Source organism: Sus scrofa, chromosome 13 (genome assembly GCF_000003025.6).
Source record: "Sus scrofa isolate TJ Tabasco breed Duroc chromosome 13, Sscrofa11.1, whole genome shotgun sequence".
In the NCBI taxonomy this organism is placed as follows: domain Eukaryota; kingdom Metazoa; phylum Chordata; class Mammalia; order Artiodactyla; family Suidae; genus Sus; species Sus scrofa.
In genome coordinates, this window is record NC_010455.5 from 134,071,411 (window position 1) to 134,094,996 (window position 23,586).

The window sequence follows — 23,586 nt, forward strand, 5'->3', positions numbered from 1 at the left end:
GCAGCCCAGCTTTGGTATCGTATACACATGTATGTGCTGGAGAGGTTAGGGAGATGGGGTGGGGGGAAAGCTAGAGTAGGAGCCCTGGATGTGTATCTGGGTCATGGAGATTTAATCCAATTCAACGCCACCCTTAAATTGCTGGACATCCTTGGCTTACTGGCTATACCTCTCGGGACCTCAGTTTTCTCCTTTCTAAATGAGGCGGGGAGGCCTGATGTTCTCCAAGATCATTTCTAGCTCCAACATAAACTCCCTCTCCCGCTGGGAATGTAAGTTTCCTCCTCCAAACCCAGATTCAAGCCTATTCTTTTAGGGCCCCTTTACAATCCTGCATTCCATTTGCCAAAGTGGATCCATCACTTGCTTTTCTCTCTCAACAACTGCAGATGTCTTCTGACTTTTAAAATAGAATTACTTCAGTTTTCAGAATTTTTAAAGATAGCATTTGAGAGTTTTGATGTGGAGGGGGAAAAAAAAAAAAAGAGCCCACTATTGCAGTAGCTATACATCAGTATCCTTGCTGATGGTGACTTATTTCTGCTACCTGGCGGCTTTCCAATTTCTACATACTGACGGCCTTGTCCTCCAGAAACAGAATTTCCTTGAGTTCTAACCCCCAGACCTATCTTGATATCTAGTTTCAGCTTGTTGGCCCCTCTGGACCCAATTTTCCACCCTTCCTAGGTAGGGAACAGCGAGGTACCTAGGTTCCTAGGTACGGAACAGCTAAGGAGAACTAGAGAGCAAATTTAAGTCTTGAGGAAGGGAGTGACATGGTGGATTGATGTTTTAGGAAGATTAATGGGGAATTAACAAGGAGGCACAGAGACTGAAGTCAGGGAGGTCATCTAAAGAACACTGACAGCTAAAACAATTCAAGGGCATAAACATCACAGCATTATCTAGTCTAATCCTTAAAATCTCCCAGTGCAGGGAGAAACAGAGGCCCGATGATGAAAGGATTTGTCCCATCTTACAAAGAAGTAAATTCAGTTTGGTGTGTGGCATTTAAAGGGGGGCGGAGTCACCATTTACAGGAGGAACCGGTGTGGTAAAAAGGCAGGAAGTGAGTCAGGGGAGGAGGCAGGAGGATGGAGCCCTGTGCTGTCCGAGTCTGTGTACAGGGCCAGTGCCAAAGGAGGGGATGGGGAAGGAGGGGACCAGAAGCTGAATCCAGTTCCTGGGCAAATGAGAGAGCCAAGGAGTCCAGGGGAGAGGGCTGGACTTGAGAGTTTGGTTTCTGTTGCTACTTCTTCAGATTGGTGTGACCAAAAGGAAGTGACTAGTAGTGTGTGACCACTGTGGCTCAGGAGGGCAGGGAGCCTCATCCTGTGAGCCTAAGTGTGTTGGTGGGAGGGGGCAGGTTGGTGGCAGTGAGTGCAAATGAGCTGACCAAGCTAGAGAGGTGGCCAAAAAGAGCCACAGGTATGAGCTTCCCTGGGATGGTCATCACTGGAGCAGAAGGAGGAAGAAGAGTCAGGTAAGGATTCTGCTATGTCTATACTACCAATGGAGAGATTAAAACAAAGGAGAGAGGAGCAGCAGGGAGGTCCAAGAGTGAAAAAACAGGAGTTCCCCCTATGGAGCAGTGGGTTAAGAATCCAACAGTAGCAGCTCAGGTTGCTGAGGAGGCACAGGTTCGATCCTTAGGCTAGCACAGTGGTTAAAGGATCTGGTGTTGTTGCAGCTGAGGCTCAGATTCAATCCCTGGCCAGGGAACTTCCATATGCCACAGGTTTGGCCATAAAAACAAAACAAAAACAAAAAATTATAAATTAAAAATAAAAATAAAATCGTTAAGTGAAAAAATATCTCAATAGGCCCCAGCTGCTCATTTCAAACTTAGCACAGTGAGTCCCAGGGTGGGAATCGCATTTGGGGATATAAAGAAGCAGATAAAGAATAAAAGGAGCCAGTCCTTTACTTGTTTAGTCTTGCCTCCCTCACTAGCGGTTTCTTGATTATGCATATTGGGCCATGGTTTCCATGACTGTACCTGACAATGGTTTGAACACGTGACAGATCAGAGTCTCCCATCAAGAATAAATAGTGTTTGCAAATTTTTCTCCCATCCTGTGGGTTGTCTTTTTTTTTTATGGTTTCTATTTTCATTACTCTAGGAGGTGGATCAAAAAAGATATTGCTGCAATTTATGTCAAAGACTGTTCTGCCTACGTTTTCCTCTAAGAGTTCTACAGTATCTGGCCTTACATTTAGGTGTTTAATCCACTTCAAGTTTATTTCTGTGCATGGATGGACCTGGAAATTATCATACTAAGTGAAGCAAATCAGACAGAGAAAGACAAATATCCTATGAGATCGCTAATATGTGAAGTCTAATAAAAATGATACAAAAAGAACTTTTCACAAAACGGAAACAGACTCAAAAGATTTCAAAACCAAACATGGTTACCAAAGGGGAAAAGTTGTGGGAAGGGATAAATTGGGAGGTTGGAACTATATACACACTACTATAGAGAAGATGGATTAGTAGCAAGGACCTACTGTATAGCACAGGAAAAGCTACCCAATACTCTGTGGTGACCTATATGGGAAAAGCATATGAAAAGGAATGGATATGTGTATATGCGTAACTGATGCACTTGGCTGTACACCTGAAACTAACACAACATAGTAAGTGAACTATACTCCAATAAAATTGTTTTAACAGTCCCTCTGTTTTAAACAAAGAAAAATATTAAAATATTAGTATTTTTAAATGCATGACATAAAAAAACTGACAATAAAGCAATCAGTTACAAAAAAGAATAAATATTGTTAAAACGGCCACATTACCCAAAGCAATCTACAGATTTAATGCAACCCCCATCGAATCACCCATGACATTTTTCACAGAACTAGAATAACTGTAAAATGTATATGGACCTATGAAAGACCCAGGATTGCCAAAGCGATCCTGAAGAAAAAGAAAGCTGGAGGCATAACACTCCCAGACTTCAGACAGTACTACAAAGCTACAGTAATCAAAACAGTGTGGTGTTGGCACAAAAACAGACATATGGATCAATGGAACAGAATAGAGAGCCCAAAATCAATCTGCACACTTACGGTCAATCAATCTTAAACCAAGAGGCAATACACAATGGAGAAAAGACAGTCTCTTCAGCAACTGTTGTTGGTAAAGCAGGACAGCAGCATGTAAATTAGTGAATATGGAACACACTCTCTCACCATACTCAAAAATAAACTCTTGATTTCCTGCTGTGGTACAGAGTGTTAAAGATCTGGTGTTGTCTCTGTGGTGATGACGGTTTGATCCTGGACCTAATTCAGTGGGTTAAGGATCCAGCATAGCCACCGGATCCTATCCCTGGCCCAGGAACTTCCATATCTGTGAGTATGGCGAGAAAGGGGCCAAAAAACACCAAAAACCAAAAACTCAAAACAGCTTAAAGACATGACACCATAAAACTCTCAGAGAACATAGGCAAAACGTTCTCTGACATTAATTGCAGCAGTATTTTCTCAGGTCAGTCCCCAATGCAATAAAAATAAAAGCAAAAATAAACAACTGGGACCTAATCAAATTATAACATTTTGAACAGTAAAGGAAACCATATACAAAATGAAAAGACAACTTACAGAATAGGAAAATATTTGCAAATGATGCTACCAAGAAGGGCTTAATTTCCAAAATATACAAATGGCTCATACAACTCAATAACAAAAAATCCAAACAACCCTATTCTCCAAAAATAGGCATAAAGCCTAAATAGACATTTCTCCAAAGAAGACATACAGTTGGCCAATAACCACATGAAAAGATGCTCCACATTGCTAATTATTAGAGAAATGCAAATCAAAACTATGAGGTACCACCTCCTATCAATCAGAATGGCCAGCATCAAAAAGTCCACAAATAAATGCTAGAGAGAGCTTGGCAAAAAGGGAACCTTCCTACACTGTTGGTGGGAATGTAAATTGGTGCAGCCATTATATAAAACAGTAAGGAGGTTTCTTAAAAAACTAAAAATAAAGTTATCATATGATCTAGTAATTCCACTCTGGGCATACATCTGGAAAAGACAAAAACTCTAATTTGAAAAGATAGAGGCAGAGTTCCTGTTGTAGCTCAGTGGTAATGAACCCGACTAGTGTCCATGAGGATGCAGGTTTCATCCCTGGCCCCACTCACTGGGTTAAGGATTTGGCGTTGCTATGAGCTGTGGTATAGGTCACAGACGCAGCTCCAATCTGGCTGTGGTGTAGGCTAGCAATTGTAGCTCCAATTTGACCCCTAGCATGGGGACTTCTGTATGCCATGGGTGCTGCCCTAAAAATTTTTTTGAAAAGATACATGCACCCCTACATTCATAGCAGCACTGTTCACAATAGCCAAGACATGGAAGCAACATAAATGTCCATCAACAGAGGAATGGATAAAGAAGTTGTGGTATACACACACACACACACACACACACACATGCACACACACAATGGAGTACTATTCAGTAGTAAAAGGAATGAAATAATGCCATTTGTAACAACATGGATGGACTTAGAGATTGTCATACTAAGGAATGGATAAAGAAGTTGTGGTATACACACACACATACACACACACTGGAGTACTATTCATTAGTAAAAAGAATGAAATAATACAATTTGTAACACATGGATGGACATAGAGATTATCATACTAAGTAAAATAAGTCAGAGAAAGACAAATATCATATGGTATCACTTATATGTGGAATCTGTAAATATGGTACAAATGAACTTAGGAAACAGAAATAGACTCACAGACACAGAAAACAAATTTATGGTTATCAAAGGGGAAAGGGTAGGGGAAGGGATGGATTGGGAGTTTGGGATTAGCAGATACAAATTACTATGTATAGAATGGATAAACAGGTCCTACTGTGTAGCACAGGGAGCTATACTCAATATTCTGTATAAACTGGAATGGAAAAGAACCTGAAAAAGAATGCATGTGTATGTATAGCTGAATCACTTTGCTGCATGCACACTGGAGACTAACGTTGTAAACCAACTATAGTCAATAAACTAATAATAAATTACCAATTTTGCAAGGCCGAAAAAAGGAAAAAATACCTTCATCAACAAATAAATGGATAAAGACAAATACTGCATGATATCACTTACGTGCGGAAATCTAAAAAATACATCTAGTGAATAAAACAAAAAAGAAGCCAACGCACAGATACACAGAACTAATGGTTATACAGAACCCAAGGAGGGGGAGGGGTAATTCAGAGGTGGGGGAAAGGGAGGTACAAACTACTAGATGTAATATAGGCTCAAGGGTGTATTGTAAATATGAAGAATATAGTGATACTCTGTAATAACTGTAAATGTAAAGGAACCTTTAAAAATTATATTTAAAAAAAGTGTACCTGGACAGGGTCGTGTTTGTCCGTTACCGATGTCAACTCTAGATGTCCACCAGGGGGCGTCAGAACCCAGGGCGCTGGCGCTTTATGCTGAAGCGCTCATGTTGATCCAAGGGCTTGTAATCTCTTGGCTCACTGGCCCTTTCTCCGGCTGGGCAGAGGGGGGAGGCGCGTGGGAGCAGCTGGCAGCACCTTCTCGGAACGCCCTAGGAAGGTTTTGAAACTGTCTGAACTGCCGGGGCATGTGAGCCCAGCCACCCCCACCCGCAACCCTGCTGCCAGTAAGCTCCTGGGAGCTCTAACTTGTTTCATTAGGGTGAAGGCACGGTCTGTTCTAGGTCCTGGCAGGACATGTGACCTGGGTTAGCAGATAGCCCCATGCCTAGGAATTCCATCAGAGACCCCTCCCTTCACCTCCACTAAGAGGCAAATTGTCTTGTCCTAGGAAATCTTTTGCCCTTGGTCAAATCTTTCCTCAGACACCAGTCCCTGACGCCACACCTCACTTCCCTCCCACCTCAGCTCAGGCACTGTTCTCTGCACTAAGGTTACTCCGGGGAACCTGCAGCTGCCATTTCCGGTTGCACATTGCAATCACCTGGGGAGCTTTTAAGAACTGCAGATGCTGAGCCCCACCCCAGAGATTCCAATTAAATTGTTCTGGTGTGGGGCCTGGGTAGCAGGGTTTTTAAAAGCCTCCCACGTGATTCTCCTGTGCAGCATTATTGAGAATCTCTTGGATTCAAAGCCTTGCTACTCAAAGCATAGGGACTTGACAGGAACACAGAATCTCAGCATCCCCTTCTCCGCTTGCTGAATCAGAACCTCCCTTTCAACAAGATGCCCCAGTCGTTCAGTGGCATGCTGAAGGCTGAGAAGCGCTGGTCTGGTCTAGTCAGCCTATTTATTGTTCTGCTTCACTCATGCTCATTGCCCTGGCTTGAACCACAGCTTCCACAACTTTCTCCAGTTGGACAACGGGCCTTCAGAAGTTTTAGCTTAAGACCTAGAGAAAGAAACAGATTTTATATCGAGACGTAGGGTGCCCACATTTTATATAGTGAAACAAAAATATCACAAAAACCAGATCTTTACTAATTACTGGACCAAACTTGGGTCCCTTCACCCATGCACAGTAAAGCCAACCTACGGACGCTGGGTTGGAGTGAGAGAAAGCGCAGCCTTGATTGATGGGTGCCAAGCAAGGAGCCCCCACAGAGTGCTTAAAAGACCCTACTCTCTGATGGCTTTCAGGGAAAGGTTTTTCAAGACAGAGTTGGGGGCGGGGTTGCCGTGTGCGTGATCAGCTCGTGGACATCCTTCTGATTGGTCGGTGGTGATGTAATTGGGAGTCAACATCATCAACCTTCTGGTTTCAGCTGGTCTGGGGTGAGTGTCTACCTGCTTGTCGGTGGCAGAGAGTTAACTTCTTCCACCTGGTGGGGCTTTCAGTCTGCAAAACAGCTCAAAGGCTATGGCTCAGGTTATTATCTATAGGTCTTGAGGAGGAACTAAAGGTCTTTGACTTTGGTGGTTCAACTAATACTATTCTGTCTTGCATGACTGTTTTCTTTCTTTCTGCATTTTTTCCACTTCTCAAATTAAACTTATTCTTTGGAAACTGGGGAAGGCCTAGGAGGCTGAAATTCGTCTGCAGACAAGAGGCAGGTAGAAGATATGGTAGGGTGGAGGGGGTCTGTCCGGGGAAGGCTCTCTAGCCCCGCTTGGTTCCACTATCTGTGATGCACTCTTATCCATTCAGTAGATGTTGTTGGCACCTACTGTGTGCTGGGCATTGTTCTAGATGCCTGTGCTAGTCGGTTCTCAGACAGAACTCCCTGTTGTTGTACAGTTTACATTCTGGGGTGGGAAGAGGGGAGGGTTGTCTGAAAATTAAAAGTGAATCATAAATATGAAGGGCATGCTCAAAGATTAATAAAGTCTAGTTTAAAACAGATTTGGGAGAACTTCTGGATGCTGGTTTTGGTGTTTCTTGATCTGGATGCTGAGTATATGCACTCTGTAAAATGCCCATCTTGGCAGTTCCCGTCATGGCTCAGTGGAAAGAATCTGACTAGTATCCATGAGGACGCAGTTTCGATCCCTGGCCTCACTCAGTGGGTTAAGGATCCAGCGTGGCCATGAGCTGCGGTGCAGGTCGCAGAGGCAGCTCAGATGTGGCGTGGCTATGGCTGTGGTGTAGGCGGGCAGCTGTAGCTCCGATTCAACCCCTAACCTGGGGACCTCCATGTGCCGCGGGTGCAGACCCCAAATAGACAAAAAATGCCCATCTTTGTACATCTTTGGATATACATTACACTTCAATGAAAAATTCAAAAAATTATATTCGGCTACTTTCTATTGTTGTTTTCTTTCCTTAAAAAAAAAAAATCCGGTTAAAACCCACTAAATTCAGTTCGCCTCCTAATAGGTTGCAATGGTAGCTTTAAAAACATTTAAAAAAACAAAACAGAACCAGAATACCTTCAGCGCAATCACTCTGCCATATCCACCACTATTGGCCAAGCACCTGCTGGCAGCTATGAGCCAGGCTGCCTTCACCACCCACACCTGCCTTCCTTGCCCTCCCGTTTACCCTACGTTCAACCATCTCACAGGTGAGATTCTTAAGGGCATCGCCACCGGCCTCCCTCAAGCAGCTCGGGCCACCGCCTCTGCTTAGAACTAGACCTGACAAGCCCTTCTCCCCGCAGAGTCACTCGGCTGTCGGCAGCTCTCTTCAAGTTCCACATCTGGGAAGAGACTGGCACAGGCACGTTGGAGGGTTGGGGTTATCCTTGCAGCCACCTCCTGAATCTCCTGAGCCTTGTTCTAGACTGCATCTCACTTCTTCCATTCTGCTGTCAGCCCCCTTAGGGGAGAGCTGTCTCCCGGCTCCTAGTACCAGAGTCACAGACAGTGCAGAGAAGAGACATCCTCTGGGACAACTCCCATCACTGCCCCAGTGCACAGAGTGGTGGTTGTGGTTGGGGTGGGGAGAAGGTCCAGGAGTTGGGATCAGGCAGGATGGAGGAAGGAAGCAGAAGACCTCTTTCCTGTGAGTCTAAAGCTCCAGATAATCCTGCACTAGGGATGTCAGAGGCTCGGGTCTGAGCAACTGGAGGGGGGATGGGAGAATGGGGAGCTGTGTATAAGGGTTGCCCTTCACGGTGGAGCCAGGGCCAGTGAGCAGGAGGTTGAATACACCCCACCTGAGCCCAGAGTCTATGGCCCAGAGTCAATTCTCCTAAGAGAATCACCCCGACCAGCACTCGGACTCCTTGCTTTGTTTGATTTAGAGCCTGATTTACCAGCTGAGAAACTTGCTCCAAATCAGTTGTTTGCATCTATTATCCCCCAAATCTAGTCAGATCTGATGCTTCCCAAAGCTCCTGGGTTTGGTGTTGCTTTGTTGTGCCTTAGTGGTTAGAGCAGACTTGGGAGTCAGAAAACTTGATCTGAATCCTGGTTTCACTACTACCAGGTATTACTTAATTATGTAGAGCCTCAGTTCTATTACCTGCAGAGTCCTGCTCGCCATAGACTCTGGGCTCAGGTGGGGTGTATTCAACCTCCTGCTCACTGGCCCTGGCTCCACCGTGAAGGGCAACCCTTATACACAGTTATCAGAGGATTTGGTAGAAAGGTGCCTTGCCTACCTCATAGGGCAAGATGCCATGGTCCAAATCCACCCAGTCCAGCCCCCCTACCCCCTCCCCCGGCTGTCTGGAACCCACCCCCTTTTAAGTGCTCTACTGTGGTCAGGTCAGGGCGCTTGGACCAAATGCTGGAAAACAGGAGTGCAGAATGTGTCACCCTCACACAGCTGTCTGATATTTGATATATGGGACAGTCCTTTCTGGAGGTGTTTATTATACCCATTTTATAGATAAGGTACAAATAATAACAGGGCCAAGTTGCCCTAAGCCTTTGGGTTCGAAGCTTCACCACCTCCAGCTGTGCTAGGATCTGAGCCTGCAGGCTGCACTCTCACTCTCCCAGAGAGGAGCTCTGAATTTTCTCCTCCTTTCAGGGCATAGGCCCAAGAGGACACAGTGAGGAGGGAGGAAGTCCCCCTTTGCCTGGGACTCTTTCTACCTGTATACCCAACAGGAAGTGCCCCAGGCCTAAGCCTGTTATAGGCCTCTCCCTGGGCCCCAGGGAAAGAGTAGGGCCAGCCCAGGTTCATAAGCCTCTGGGCTGCTGCTGAGAGATTAGGACTAGAGTTCTCTGCAGTAAAACACTCACTGGATTGGGACCCTGGAAACTCTTCAATCCAGCCTTCTCATTTTGGAAAACAAGGCAACTGATGCCAGAGGGAAGTAATTTTTTATACTGTCAAATGGCAACTCAGCAGTAGCTGAACTACTTAGAATTCGAGACTCCTATTTCAGTGCTCCTCCGATAGGCCTGGTTGACTACATCTCTCAATGCGAACTCCTCCCTTCACCTCTTCTCCCTCTGCTCCACAGGAAGGTTCAAGCAGGACCTCTGGAGGGATGAAGCGGGAGCGGGAGCGGACTAGGGACCGGGGAGAGGGAGGCGTAAACTGGACAGGGCCCCTTAAGGGGGAGGGCCAACCCTTCGGGGCTCCGCCCCCCTGGGGCGGCGCAGGCGCAGGCGGGCTCCAGGAACTCCGGCAGGAGGGCGGGCGCTCCTGGCTCTCGGGCCGGCGCGCGGGGCCGCAGCACCTGCGGGGGCCGGCGCAGGGCGCTGCGCCCGGCGGGCGGACGTTGACGCCCAAAAGCTAGGGCTGGGGGCCGGGACCGGGACGTGGGAGCTGAGCGGGAGAGAACGCGGCCCCGCAGCCCCCTCCCCGGGGGACGGGGCGGAAGGAGGCGGGTGGGGGCCGTTGTAAGCGGGCGCGGAGGGCAGCACCATCTGGAGGGGCGGGACCGCGCGGCCTCTGGGGGGCAGGCGAGTGCGCTGGGCAGTGCCAGCGGGGGGTCCCAGGCGGGGCGCGCAGGAGGAGCGCGGCGGGCTTAGCCCGGCGCTGCCGGAGCAACAGCCGCAGCGGGTCGGGGTTCTTAGCTGGGGCCCGCAGCAGCTTCGCGGGCTGAAGCTCGGCGTGGAGGAGCAGGGGGGCGTGGGTCCGGTCGTGCAGGAGGAGGGCGGGGTGGGCCCGGGGGTGCAGGAGCGGGGCGGCCGGGGCCACGAGCCCAGCCTGGGGTGGTGTGGGGGCCGCCGGACGGCGCGGACTGGAGGAACCCTCCGCGGTGGACGGGCTCCGCGAGCTGGCCTGTGGTGCAGGAGGAGGGGCTGGGGCCCCGCAAGCAACACCAGGAGAAGGGGGGAGGCAGCCCCGCAGTGCAGGAGCGGGGGGAGGCCCGCACCGGGGTGCAGGAACGGGGGGAGGGGAGCCCACGCAGGCTGCTGCAGCAGCCCGAGCAGCTGTCCGAGTTCGGGGACCGCTCCTGGGAGCGCAGAGAGGAGCTTGAAAGTTCCGGAGAGCTGGGGGAGCAGAACTGGGAGAGCTGCGGGCATCTCAGACGGGAGGCAGTGGTCCTCGGAGCAGCCCCGGCACGACGCAGGAGACTGGAGGTGGTGGGGAGGGCCCGGCCAGTGGGGCCCCGGGGGCCTGAGGGAGAGGGACGCCTCGGGGTGCAGGAAGCAAATTGGCTGCCTGGGGTGCAGGAGGGGCAGGTGGTGCGGGCTGTCCAGGAAACATACTTGGACGGAAAGGGGTCTCAGGAGGGAGAAGAGCCCCCTGAGGGACACAGAATCCGGAGGCGCAGGAGGAGGAGAGGTGGTAACCCAGAGGCTGGCTGCTCAGCACCAGGGTCGGGCAGGGCCGAAGTGAGCGAAGAATGTAGGGGTTTGGGGAGTGGGCAGCAGAACCTCGGAGCTTTGGAAGCCACTGTCGGATAGCAGGCAGTGTCCTGCTGGGTCCTTTTCTGCCTCAGCCGGGTCATCATAGAAGCTGTGTCTGAAGAGAGCCAGTGGAAGGCAGCAGGTAAGGAAGCCCAGTTCTCTTCTCAGCTGGAATTATTGTGTTTGGAAGGAGGGGGCTGCAGTTATCTCAGGAGAACGTGGTCTCCAAACTGCCTTTTTTTATTTCTCGGTGTTTAAACCTGGCAAGGAAGGAAGCAGTGCAGTTTTCAACAGCAAGGCAGGACCCCTCCCCCCAGTACTGTATATGCCAACTGGAGTGATGGGACATTTCCTTAGAGTCTAGACTGGTGGCGAGACTGTCTGGGTGGCTGCCAGGCCTGGGCAGAGGAAGAGAGGAGTAGCCCCAGGCTGAGGCTGTAGAGGAGGTAGTCACCCCTTCACCAGTCTACCAGTGGAGGTAGGGGTGCCTCCATGCCATAGCTGGGGTGGTGCAATCAGCACAGGCTGCCTCAGGTCCTCAAAACACGTTCCAAAAAAGGGAAGGGGCAGCATTGCATTATGAGGACCTTATCTTGTAACCCTGTCGGCCACGTGAGCTGAGATATGAGTGTGGCAGCCAGTGACTTGGGCACGAGCCTGACCTGCTCCCGCCACACCTCTTGTCACATTTGATTAATACTGAGGGCCCAGAGCCAAGGATGAATAGTGGGCCAAAGGGCGAAGAGCTGCTGGTGGTGAGGACCACAACCTGAAAGTGTGGGAGAGGAAAGGGTATCTGCAGTGCTCAACTCTGGGCATCCTCTGTGGCTCAGACCCAGCCCACCCCCGTAGAGGTGGCCACATGGACAGCTGTGGCATTATGGGTTCCTTACCAGCCAGGGCCAGCTCCCAGCCCAGCTTAGAGGTGGGGCTTACAGGAGTGGGGGCTAAATTTGGCTTCCTCTTGACCCTCATGGCCTGGATGCCAAGCCTGTTCGCTCCTGCCCCATATGGGCTTGGTCGGCCACTTGTGGGCCTCATCTTCCTAGGGCTGTTCACCTCTTACCTGGCCCTGTCTGGGTTCTTGCTTCTCTAGCCCTGCGGGAGGAGTGGGTGCAGAGTTGCTCTCTGTCTCAGGGCCTTAGCTGAGACCCATCTCTCCCCCAGCCCAAGGAGTGGCTCTGAGTCAGATGGACCCAGACCCCTGTCCCAGCTGGACTGGGTGGAGCTGGTCCTTTTCTCTCGGGCCAGAGACAGTGGTGGTGGCATTCTAGGCAGGCAGCTGTGGCGACTCTGCTGGAGGAGCCGGTTAGCCTGCTTCCCATGCATACGCAAACTTGACCGACAGCTTCTTCCCACGCCTGCCTGTCATCCTGCCACGCCAAACACTCAGGCACCGGAAGTTCAGCTGCTGTGTCCACGGTGTCTGGCTCTTCTGGGATGGCCAGACTTGTTCTGGCACTTGGGCTTCAGTGGAGAGAATTGTTTTGAACACAGCACGCATCTTCACCCTATTTCAGGTTGGTTCTTGAATTTGTGGTAGATGAAGAGAAGGAGGACTTTGGCAGATCTGGATTTAGACCACTTAGTAGCTGTGTAACCTTCTAAGGCAGGGTAATGTCTCTGGGCTTCAGTTTCCTTATCTGTGAGGTGGACTGTGGTTTTCCCTCCACTGTCCTGAGTGCAGGGGGCTCAGACCCTGCTTTGCCAGCCTAGTGTCCACCTTCCTGGGAGCTGAGGCTGGCAGATAATGGGGAGGAGGGGTCGGTGCCCCCAGACCTTTTCCTCTGGCTCTTAAGCCCATGATTATCCTCCTGCCCTTTGCTCTAATCTGGAAGATGATTTTTTGTTTTGTTTTGTTTTTTAAACTTGGGGCCGCAAGTGCGGCATATGGAAGTTCCCGACTAGGGGTTGAATCAGAGCTGCAGCTGCTGGCCTGCCACAGCCACAGCAACACCAGATCCAAACCATGTCTGACCACAGTTCTTGGCAGCACCATCCTTAATCCACTGAGCGAGGCCATGGATCGAACCTGCAACCTCATGGATACTACTCAGGTTCATTACTGCTGAGCCACAAAAGGAACTCTGCTTTTTTGTTTTTCATAACAGCTTTATTGAGGTATACTGATATATGGTAAATGGAACATATTTAAAACATAATGAAACATATGTGTATACTTGTGAAACTACTACCACAATCAGGATAAGGAACATACCCACTATTCCTAAACCCTCCAAAGTTTTTTGTGCCTCTTTGTAATCCCGCCATCTTACTCCTCCTTTGCACACCCCCCTTCCCCAGGTAACAGTGGTCTGCTTTCTGTCACTATACATGAGTTTGCATTATCTCAAATTTATGTAGCTGGAATCATACAGCATGTGCTCTTGTCTGTTTGTTTTTTTTTTTTTTTCACTCAGCACAATTATTTTGAGATTCATGCATGTTGTGTAACAACTGCTTATTCATTTTTATTGCTGAGTAGTATTCTCTTGTATGTACATTCTACAGTCTGTATATCCATTCACCTTTTAATGGGTTGTTTTCAGTTTTTGGTTATTACATGGAAAACTACCTTGAATATTTGTGTCAGTCTTTGTATGGACATAGGCTTTTATTTTTCTTGGATTAAATCCTTGGACTGGAATAGTTGGGTCATATAGTAAGTGTACATTTAGTTTTTAACAAACTGCTGGACTGTTTTCCAAAGTGGTTGTACCATTTTATGTACCCACCAGCTGTGTATGAAAGTTCCAGGCCGTTCACTCCTTGGTCAGGACTTGGTATGATCAGTCTCTTTAAGTTTAGACATCCTAGTAGGTCTGTAATGGTATCTGTTTTGGTTTTAATTTGCATTTCTGTAGAGACAATGTTGAGCATCTTTTCATGTGCTTATTTGCCATCTGTATATCTTTGGTGATGTGTCTGTTCAAATTGTTTACCCATTTTTTTAATTGTGTGTGTGTTTTTTTTTTCTCCATACTAAGTTTTGAGAGTTCTTTTGTATTCTGGATACAAGCCTTCCATGGGATATGTGATTTGCACATATTTTCTTCAAGACTCTGGCTTGCATTTTAATTCTCTTAACAGTGTTTTTTGGATAGCAGAAGTTTTAATTTTAATGAGCTCCGTTTTACCAACTCATTCTTTTGTGGATTGTGCTTTTGGTGTTTGAGAACTCTGCCTAACACAAAACACAGTGGTTTTGCTCTATAACTTTTATAGTTATGGGTTTTACATTTTTAGGTCTACGATCTATTTTGGGTTAATTCTTGGGTTAGTGTGTGGTGTAAAGTATGAATCAAAGCTCAGTTTTTTGCATGTGGTGGTCCGGTTGTTCCAGCAGAATTTTTTGAATAGGCTTGTTTCTCCATGGAATTGCCTTTGTACCTTTGTCAAAAATCATTTGAACTTGTGTAGATCTAACTCTGGACTTTGTTTCATTCCATTGATCTGTTGTCTGTCTTTATCCCAGGACTACACTATCTTGATCACTGTAGATTTTATAGTAAGTCTTGAAATCATGGGAAGATCTTGAACTTGTTCTTCCTTTACAAAGCCACTCGAGTTATTCTAGGTTTGTTGTCCTTCCATGTGCATTTTAATCAGTTTTTTAGTTTCTACAAAAAAAGCCTGCTGGGATTTTAACTGAGATTGCATTGACTCTATAGATCAGTCTGGGGAAACTGACATCTTAGCAGTATTGAACCTGACCCATGAATGTGTATTTCTGTATTTATTTCAATTTTTAAGAATTTCATTGACATTTTATAGTTTACAGTGTACAGATCTTTTATATCTTTTGTCAGATATATCCTTAAGTATTGCATTTTTTTGATGCCTATTGTAAATGGTGTTTTTAATGGAATTCGGGGTTTTTTTTTTTTTAAAAGAATTTACCTACCTTAATTGTAAAATAGACACAGCATAAAATTTACCATTTTTTCAAGTGTTTAGTTCACTAGTGTTAGGTACATTCATGTTGTTATGCAACAGTCATCATCATCCAGAACTTTTTTTAATCTTGCAAAACTGAAACTCTGTGCCTGTTAAGCAATAAATCCCCATTCTGCCTTGTACCCCAGCCCCTAGCAACCACATTCCACTGCTCTATGAAATTGACTACTCTAAATACCTCATGGGAGTAGACTCATACAGTATTTGTCTTTTGTGACTGGCTTTTTTCACTTACCATAAAGTATTCAAGGGGTTCATCCATGTTGTGGCCGTGTCTCAGAATGTCCTTTTTTTTAAGGCTGAATAGTAATCGACAGTATGAATATACCATGTTTTCATTCATCTATGGTTGCTAGTACTATTTTGCCGTTGCCAATAATGTTGCTGGAAGATGGTGTTGTTTTTTTTAAATCTCAATTTCCAGTTGTTTGTTGTTATATACATATAAATACAGTTGACTTTTGTGTATTGACCTTATATTCTCCCACCTTGCTAAACATACGTGTTCTAGTAGCTTTTTTTGTAATTTCCATTGGATTTTATGCTTAGACTGTCATGTCATCTGCTAGTGGACAGTTTTACTTCTTCCTGTCCGATCTTTATGTCTGTTATTCATTTTCTGCCTGACTGCGCTCGTTAACTCTCTGGTGTATGTTGAATAGAGGATTAGATACCTCATTCCTGACCTTAGGGGGAAGACATTCAGTATTTTACCGTTTTGAGTGATTTAGCTATAGGTTTTCATAAAGGATCTTTATCAAGTTGAAGAAGCTCCATTCTGTCCCTATTTTACTGAGATTTTTAATAGAAATGGGTGTTGGCTTTCGTCAAATGTTTTTTTCCTGTTTATCATAATGATCATAGGATTTCCTTTTTTCTTTGTTAACATGTTGAATTACATTGATAGATTTATTTCAAATGCTAACCCAACTTTGCATTCCTGAAACAATTGGATCATGATTATTATTATTCCTTTTTTTTTTTAAATGGCTGCACCCTTGGCATATGGAAGTTCTTGGGCCAGGGGTTGAATCCGAGCCACAGCTGCGGCAACAACGGATCCTTTAACCCACTGCACAGGGCCAGGGATCAAACCCTTGCCTCCACAGCGACCTGAGCTGCTGCAGTCAGATTCTTAACCCAGTGTGCCACAGCGGGAACTCCACGATTATTATTCTTTATGTATATTGTTGGATTCTGTTTGCTAAAGAGTTTAAGAACTTTCGGAGTTCCCATCATGGCTTAGTGGAAATGAATCTGACTAGGAAACATGAGGTTGCGGGTTCCAACCCTGGCCTCGCTCAGTGAGTTAAGGATCCAGCATTGCCGTGGGCTGTGGTGTAGGTTGCAGATGCGGCTTGGATCAGCCATTGCTGTGGCTGTGGTATAGGCCAGCAACTGTAGCTCCGACTCAACCCCTATCCTGGGAACCTCCATATGCTGCAGGTGTGGCCCTAAAAAGACAGAAAAAAAAAAAAAGAATTTATGAACTTTCGCATCTGTGTTCATGAGGATAGTTTTCTTGTAATGTCTGTAGGACTCATAACATACATCTTTAATTATCATAGTCTGTGTTCAAGTGTGTGAAGAACCTTAAGATAGTATATTTTCATTTTTCTCCTTTATGCAATTATTACAAAAATTATACATTGCTATAAACCCCATGCTACATTGGTATGCTTTTTGTTAAGCAATTTATCTTTTAAAGTAATTAAAATAGTAAGAAAAATATCATAGCTGTTTACCCATATAGTTGTCATTTCCAGTGCTGTTCATTTCTTTATGTATTATTTCTATGTGCTATTATTTTTTTTCTGTCTGAAGGACTTCCTTTAACTTTATTATAGTTCAGGTCTGCTGATCCTGAATTCTTTCAACTTCTGTATATTTTTAAAAGTTTATTATCATTGATTTATAGTGTTCTGTCAGTTTCTGCTGTACAGCTGAGTGACCCAGTCATACATACATATACATTCTTTTTCTAATATTATCTTCCATCACTTTCTATCGCAAGTGATTGGATACAGTTCCCTGTGCTATATAGCAGGACCTCATCACTTATCCATTCTGAATGTAATAGTTTGCATCTACTAACCCCAAACTCCCAGTTCATCTCACTCCCTCCCCCACCCACCCCCAGCAACCACAAATCTGTTCTCTATGTCTGTGAGTCAGTTTCTGTTTTGTAGATAGGTTCATCTGTGCCATATTTTAGATTCCACATATAAGTGATTCCATATGGTATTTTTTTTCTCTCTGACTTCACTTAGTATGAGAATGTCTTAACTGCATCCATGTTGCTGCAGATGGCATTATTTCATTCTTTTTTTATGGCTGACTAGTATTCCATTGTGTATTATGTAGCACATCTTCTTAATCCATTCATCCATTGATGGACATTTAGGTTGTTTCCATGTCTTGGCTGTTGTGAGTAGTGCTGCTATGAACATGGGGTTCAGGTATTTTTTCGAATGAAAGTTTTGCCTGGATGTATGTCCAGGAGTGGGATTGCTGGATCACATGGTAGTTCTATACTGAGTTTTCTGCGGAACCTCCATACTCTTTTCCATAGTATTTAGTCTTTATTTTAAAAAGGTATTTCCATTGGAATAGAATTCGAGATTAGCTTTAATGATGTGCTACTGTCCTATTATTTTAATTGTTCCTACAAGAAATCTGTTGTCATCTTTATTTTTGTTCCCTGTAGGTAGCATGTCTCCTATGCCCTCCCCAACTACTTTTTAAGATGTTATCACTGATCTGGGGCAATTTGATTATGATGTGCAATGGTGTAGCTTTCTTCATGTGTCTTGTGTTTGGAGTCCTTGAGCTTCTTGAATCTGTGAGCTCTTAAGTTTTCATCAAATTTGGGAAAACTTCAGTCATTATTTCTTAATATGTTTTCTGTTCCCAACTGTCCTTTTCTTGGGAAATCCATTATACATATATTAGGTGACTTAAAATTGTCCCACTGCACACTGAAGCTTTTTTCATTTAAAAAAAGAATCTTTTTTTCCTCTGTGTTTCATTTTGGATAGTGTAATATGACTACAGCAATAGTGCTATTACTTTGTCTTCAGATTTGCCCAGTTTTTCCTCTGCACTGTCTAATCTGACTAATTTCATTCACTTTATTTTTTTTTCATTTCTTACAGTCTAGTTTTTATTCTAAAAGTTCAGCTATAGTCTTATAAATGTAGTTATACTAATTCTTATGTCTGTGTCAGTTCTGGGTTGGTTTTGATTTGCTTTACCTCCTCATGTATCAGTTTCTTGCTTTTTTTTTTTTTTTTTGTGCCTAGTGCTTTTTTTTTTGGATGCTAGACAATGCATTTTACTTCATTAGTTGCATTCCTGTAAATATTCTTGAGTTTTGTTCTGGAATGCAGCGAAGTGACTTGGGAACAGTTTGAGCCTCTTGGGTCTCATCTTTGAGGTTTGTTAGATGAGACCAGAGCCATGCTCAGTCTAGGGCTAATAATCCTTTACTGCCGAGGCAAGCCCCACCTGCTTATTCAAACCAGTGCCACTTTTCCCAGCCCTATGAGTACCAGGCACTATTACATCTAATCCTTTTGGGTGGTTCTTTTCCCCAGCCCTGGCTAGTTTCTGTACATTTCATGTGGTGATTAGGACTCAGTGGGCTGCTCGAGGGAGAGCTTTTACAGACCTCTGTGGTGCTCTGTTCTATGAATTCTGACCACCTGAATTGCCCGAGTCTCAGCTCCATCTTCTCATCTCAGAGTCTTTTGGGTTCCATCTGATTCCCTTCCGTTCTGTAGCCTGGACACGCAACCGTAAGGCTGACCTCCTTTGTTTCCTGTCTCATAGCTATCACTATCCTTTATATCTTGATGTCTGGTGGCTTCCAAACCATTTTGTGTATTTTGTCCATTTGTTGTTGTTGTTGTCGTAGTCAGGAGGGTAAGTCTCGTCTGTGTGATGTTGGCCAAAGGTGAGGATTTTACTTTAATTCCCTCATTCCTACCCTGGTACTGTTCCCGCCTTCCAGTCCATCTGCTCTGGATGTGTCTCGTGTTTAACTTAGTCTACTGCTTGTTGTTTATATTATTATAGTGTAGTAAACTGTGATGATTTTTCCTTTCCTGCACACCTTTTTCTTCTTCTTGGAGTTGCTTTTTTCATTTGCTTAGTTTTCTGTGTGCTGTTGAATTAGTCCTACTCTCCAGTAACTGTCTGAATTTCTCAGGGTGTCAGTTCATCTTGTCAAATTCATCTTTCTGAAGAAGTCTCTTTCAGAGCCTTGTGCCCTGCAGCTGCATGGGCTAATTGCTCTCTATCACTGATGCTTAGCTGTCCTCCTGGGATCTCCCATCAGTATCGTGGATGTTTTCTTCACTGCCTTCTGCGTGGCAGCCCCTGTTTCCCCTTCTGCGTGGCAGCCCCTGTCATCCCCTTTGTTGGTTTATTCTCAAGTCTGGTAGAGCACATCCTTTAATAGCTTCCAGAGAGAGAGGGTGAAAGGGTGATAGATTATTTTGAGCCTTGCCAGTCTGGTAGTCAGTTAATTAGCTGAATATAGAGATCTGGGCTGAAAATGGCTTTCCTTCAGAATCTTAAGGACATTGCTCTTAGGCTCCAGAGTTAACACCGAAGTCTAAAATCATTCTGAATCCTTCGTATGGGACTCGTATTGCACCCTTGTTGAAGAGTTTGTAGCTTCTTTTCTTCAGTAATCTCTTTCCTAATGATTTTCCAATTCTATAGCTTATTGTGGGCTTTTTGTGTGGAGGATTCCCTGAATTTTATCCTCCATTCCTTCTGTGGTGATTTTTAGCAATTTTAATAGCAGTAAATGTTGGTACTATTTTATCCCATGTGTGGCATGGATGAGATAGACACAAAACTGCTAAACTCAAGTTTTAACAGAAACATTGGGAAAATGGGTTAGGATTTCTGGCTAGGGAAATATCCATATTTCACTAAAAAATTCTTCTTTTTTTTTTTTTTAGAGGACTGCTAAAGTTTTAAGGTCTACATTTTTTAATTAGAAAAACTAAGAATAAGCGTGTGAATTTAATAAGGAAAAAATTCTCGGCATGAGTTTCTTGGCTATTTAGTAGAATGATTGCTCCATCCACTGACATTGATGGGACTTAGCCCTGAGAATTATCCTCTGTGTAATAAGTCGTCCCATAAACTGATGCTCATGGCCATGATGAGAAGGGCCTTCTGAAAGAGTGGTCAGTATTGACAATGAGAGAGAATATTTGAAAACAGGACTATTCTGGCCAGGACCAGTGATTGGCCCAGTTACAGCCATGACAGGGTTTCTCCAGAGCAACAGTTCTCAATTCTGGTCTGGATTCTTCTGAAGAGATTTCAAGGCTTGATGTCTGAGTCTCACTTAAACCAAGTTCATTAGAATCTCAGTGGGTGGGGTCCACACACTGACCTTTCCTTCCTGCCAGGTGATTTGAACGCATAACCAGGACAAAGAACCACTGCTCCAGAGTTTAGCAGAGACCCTTGCTTCTCAGAATGTGGTCTCAGGACCAGTATGGTGCCTCAGGAACTTGTTAGAAAGGCGGGACTTGGGCCCTACCCATATCTATGGAGCCAGAATCTGCATTTTTAACAAGATTTCCCCAGGTGATCTGTAGGGCATTAAAGTTTGGGAAATGCTGTCTCATCGATCCATTCAACAAATATTTATGAACACCTGCTTCGGGCTAGACTTGGCCTAGTGGGGTGCCAATAGGTCTGTTGAATTTTTTATGTCTCCTCTCATGTTTGTAATTTTTTCTCTCCCATTTAAAAATGACAATATCTGGAGTTCCCATTGTGGCACAGCGGAAACGAATCTGACTAGGAACCATGAGGTAGCGGGTTTGATGCCTGGCCTTGTTCAGTGGGCTAAGGATCTGGCTTTGCCATGAGCCGTGGTGTAGGTTGCAGACGCAGCTCGGATCTGGCATTGCTGTGGCTGTGGTGTAGGCTGGTGGCTGTAGCTCTGATTGGACCCCTAGCCTGGGAATCTCCATATGCCACCAGTGCAGCCCTAAAAGGACAAAAAAAAAAGACAAAAAAAATGATAGTATCCTGTTCTTACTTTGTAGACACAGCGTCTTGTCTCTCTGAGGATATTAATGATTTTCTATCTGAATTTTTTTTTCTCCTGCATAGTGTATTTCCTCTCAGTTGCTTTCTTTCTGTGTTTTACACTCTCTTTTGTTCCTTGAGTATCTGCTCATTTTTTGTCCTCTGCTCTTGAGTGAGGGTGAGAGATCACAGCACTGGGTGGCCTTATTGACAGAGCTTCTTTGTTTGGTGACCTGGCTGGGCCGATTGTTGGGAACTCCCGGTATTGGTTACTTTATATCTTTCTTGGCCTGATCAGAGTCCCCAGAAAGGACATTCTTGTCTTCTGCCGGGAAATGGAGTCCAGGCTCCATGTTCCTGGAGGGAATCAAGAAGGGGACAGGGATCTCCCCATCAGTGCGTGCTTTCCTTGTTGGGGACGTGGCACCCTGTTCTCAGCTACGCCTCTAGTGCCAGTGCAGAGGCCTGCGGTTTACCCCTGAAGGCAAATCCTGCTTTTGCCAGGTGGTACTGGGGCAGCCACCCAGGGGCTTAGTATTGGGGAGGGAATCCGGGGTGGGGTGGGGTGGGGTCTTACTGCTTCTTAAATAGCTTTTGACTAATCCCGTGTATTTTTAGCGCTTATCTCTTGTCACCAGTTTTTCTAGAGGTTTCTGAGGCTGCTAGTTCCCAAGGCCTTTTAAGGATCCTGTGGGGCCAGACAGGAGCTTTTCACTTTGGGTTTGGGGATTTTCTCAGGTCTCTGTTGTCACTGGCTCATCTGCTTTCCAGCTTCCAAAGCTTCGTTGTGGTTTTCTCCTCTACTCTTCTTCCCATCCTTAGGGACTTGTGCCATTCACAGCATGGCTCTTTTGGGAATCGTAGCTTTGGTGGGGCTTTGAAAAGAGTGACATTATGTGCCTGTGTGCTCTCTTTTCCTGAAACCTCTGGACTCCATGAGTTCATTCAGTATCCAGTATGTATTTAACAAATAAGACTCCAGTTCTGCCTCCATGAGCCTGAATCCTCGAGTCGAAGAATTTAGTGTCCAGTTGTATGTGGGCTGAAATCTGGTTCACCTCTTGCTCTCTAGGTGACCCTGGCCACCTCTCCAGAGCCTCAGTTTCCTTATCTGAAAAATGGGGATAATGTAGGTTAGTGGGGGGGGGAGTTTAAGCAGGCAATAAAGATAAAGCTTTTAGTAAAGAACTCGCGTGTTGTTGTTTTGAGGACCCGGATTGTGGCTTCTCCCCCATATTCCTGCAGACCCTACAGGGTGAGCTCATAGTCGCATTGTGAGTGACTGAAGAGGAGGGTGGGCTGAGAGGTGGGGCCTGGGCTCTCCCTTCAGCATCTGGATGTGAAAACTCTGGGTGGTTCCTGTCTCCGCCTCTCCCCTGGATGTTGTGTCTCCTGCTGAGACAGGTTCTCCTCTCAGGCCCCCAACCTTTGTTAGTCCCTGACTTTGGCAGGGCTGCCCCTCCCTGGCCAGAGAGGAATCACCACTGCTCTGAGCTGTTGATCTCTCCTGGCTCCCAGGGATCCATTCCCTCTGACAGCTTCTTAGGTGCCTCAGACCAGGCATGTCTTCCCTTTCAAGGTCTCAGTGTCTTTATCGCCAAAATAGGTGGCATTTGAGATATCTTAAATATTTTGAAGTCTCTGACCTCTCTCTCAGTGCCAGTTTGGACCCTCCCTCTCCCTGGCCCAGGGGCCCACCCTGTGCTGGCTGTTCCTAGCTCCGGGGTTCTGGTGAGGACTAGGTCCCAAGGGGATGAGCAGTCCCTCTCGAAGAGTAAATGCTGTCCAAATCACAGCTCTGGCTTCCTTCCCCACCCCACCTCCAGGGCCCAACAATAGGCCCCTTCAGCTCTAGGCTGAGGGGATGGGGGTGGAGCGAGGCCTGAGCTGCAGGCAGGGTGACCTGCTGGGCGGCCTCTGCCCGGGCCCTGGAAGAGCTCCAGGAGTGGCCGGCTGCTGGAAGCCACACCACATCCTCCCTCCCTTCCCGGGAGTCTTTGCCGGGCCCTGGTGCTGTGACGATGCTTGGGCCACAGGGTTGGTGAGAGGTGGTGCACTGCGTACCCTGCATCCCAGCCCTGACACTCAGGCACGTGTGGAGCGCATGTGCACAGGACCCAGGCAGCTGCAGGAATTGACCCTCTGTCATCCATGAGTGGTGTTTATGTGCGGGGGCGGGATGCTCCAGGAATGTGTTAGGGCTGTCAGTGTCCTGTCTCTGGGTGTCAGGGCCGGCACGCCAGTCTTTAGCGGGTGGAGCACGAAACAGCTGCAGAATACTTGCAAGACCAAGTTGGTAGATGTGGGGAGATGTTAGGTTCAGTGAGGCCTGTGTTGTCGAGTCAGGTTCTTTGCTCTCTGAAAGTTAAACCTCCTT

At 46.1% G+C, this 23,586-nt stretch overlaps 1 protein-coding gene and 1 pseudogene across 9 annotated transcripts in view; both read left to right on the forward strand.

Moving 5' to 3' along the window:
- LOC106505774 overlaps positions 1-9,903 on the forward strand; it is a 34,332-nt pseudogene extending 24,429 nt beyond the window's left edge.
- The window catches only part of TNK2 (tyrosine kinase non receptor 2), a 42,561-nt gene continuing 29,830 nt past the window's right edge, over positions 10,856-23,586 (forward strand). For all 9 annotated transcript variants that reach the window (XM_021070178.1, XM_013982356.2, XM_013982352.2 and 6 more), the window contains exon 1: positions 10,856-11,331. The gene's annotated coding sequence lies outside the window, so the exon portion shown is untranslated. The remainder of the gene's footprint in view (positions 11,332-23,586) is intronic.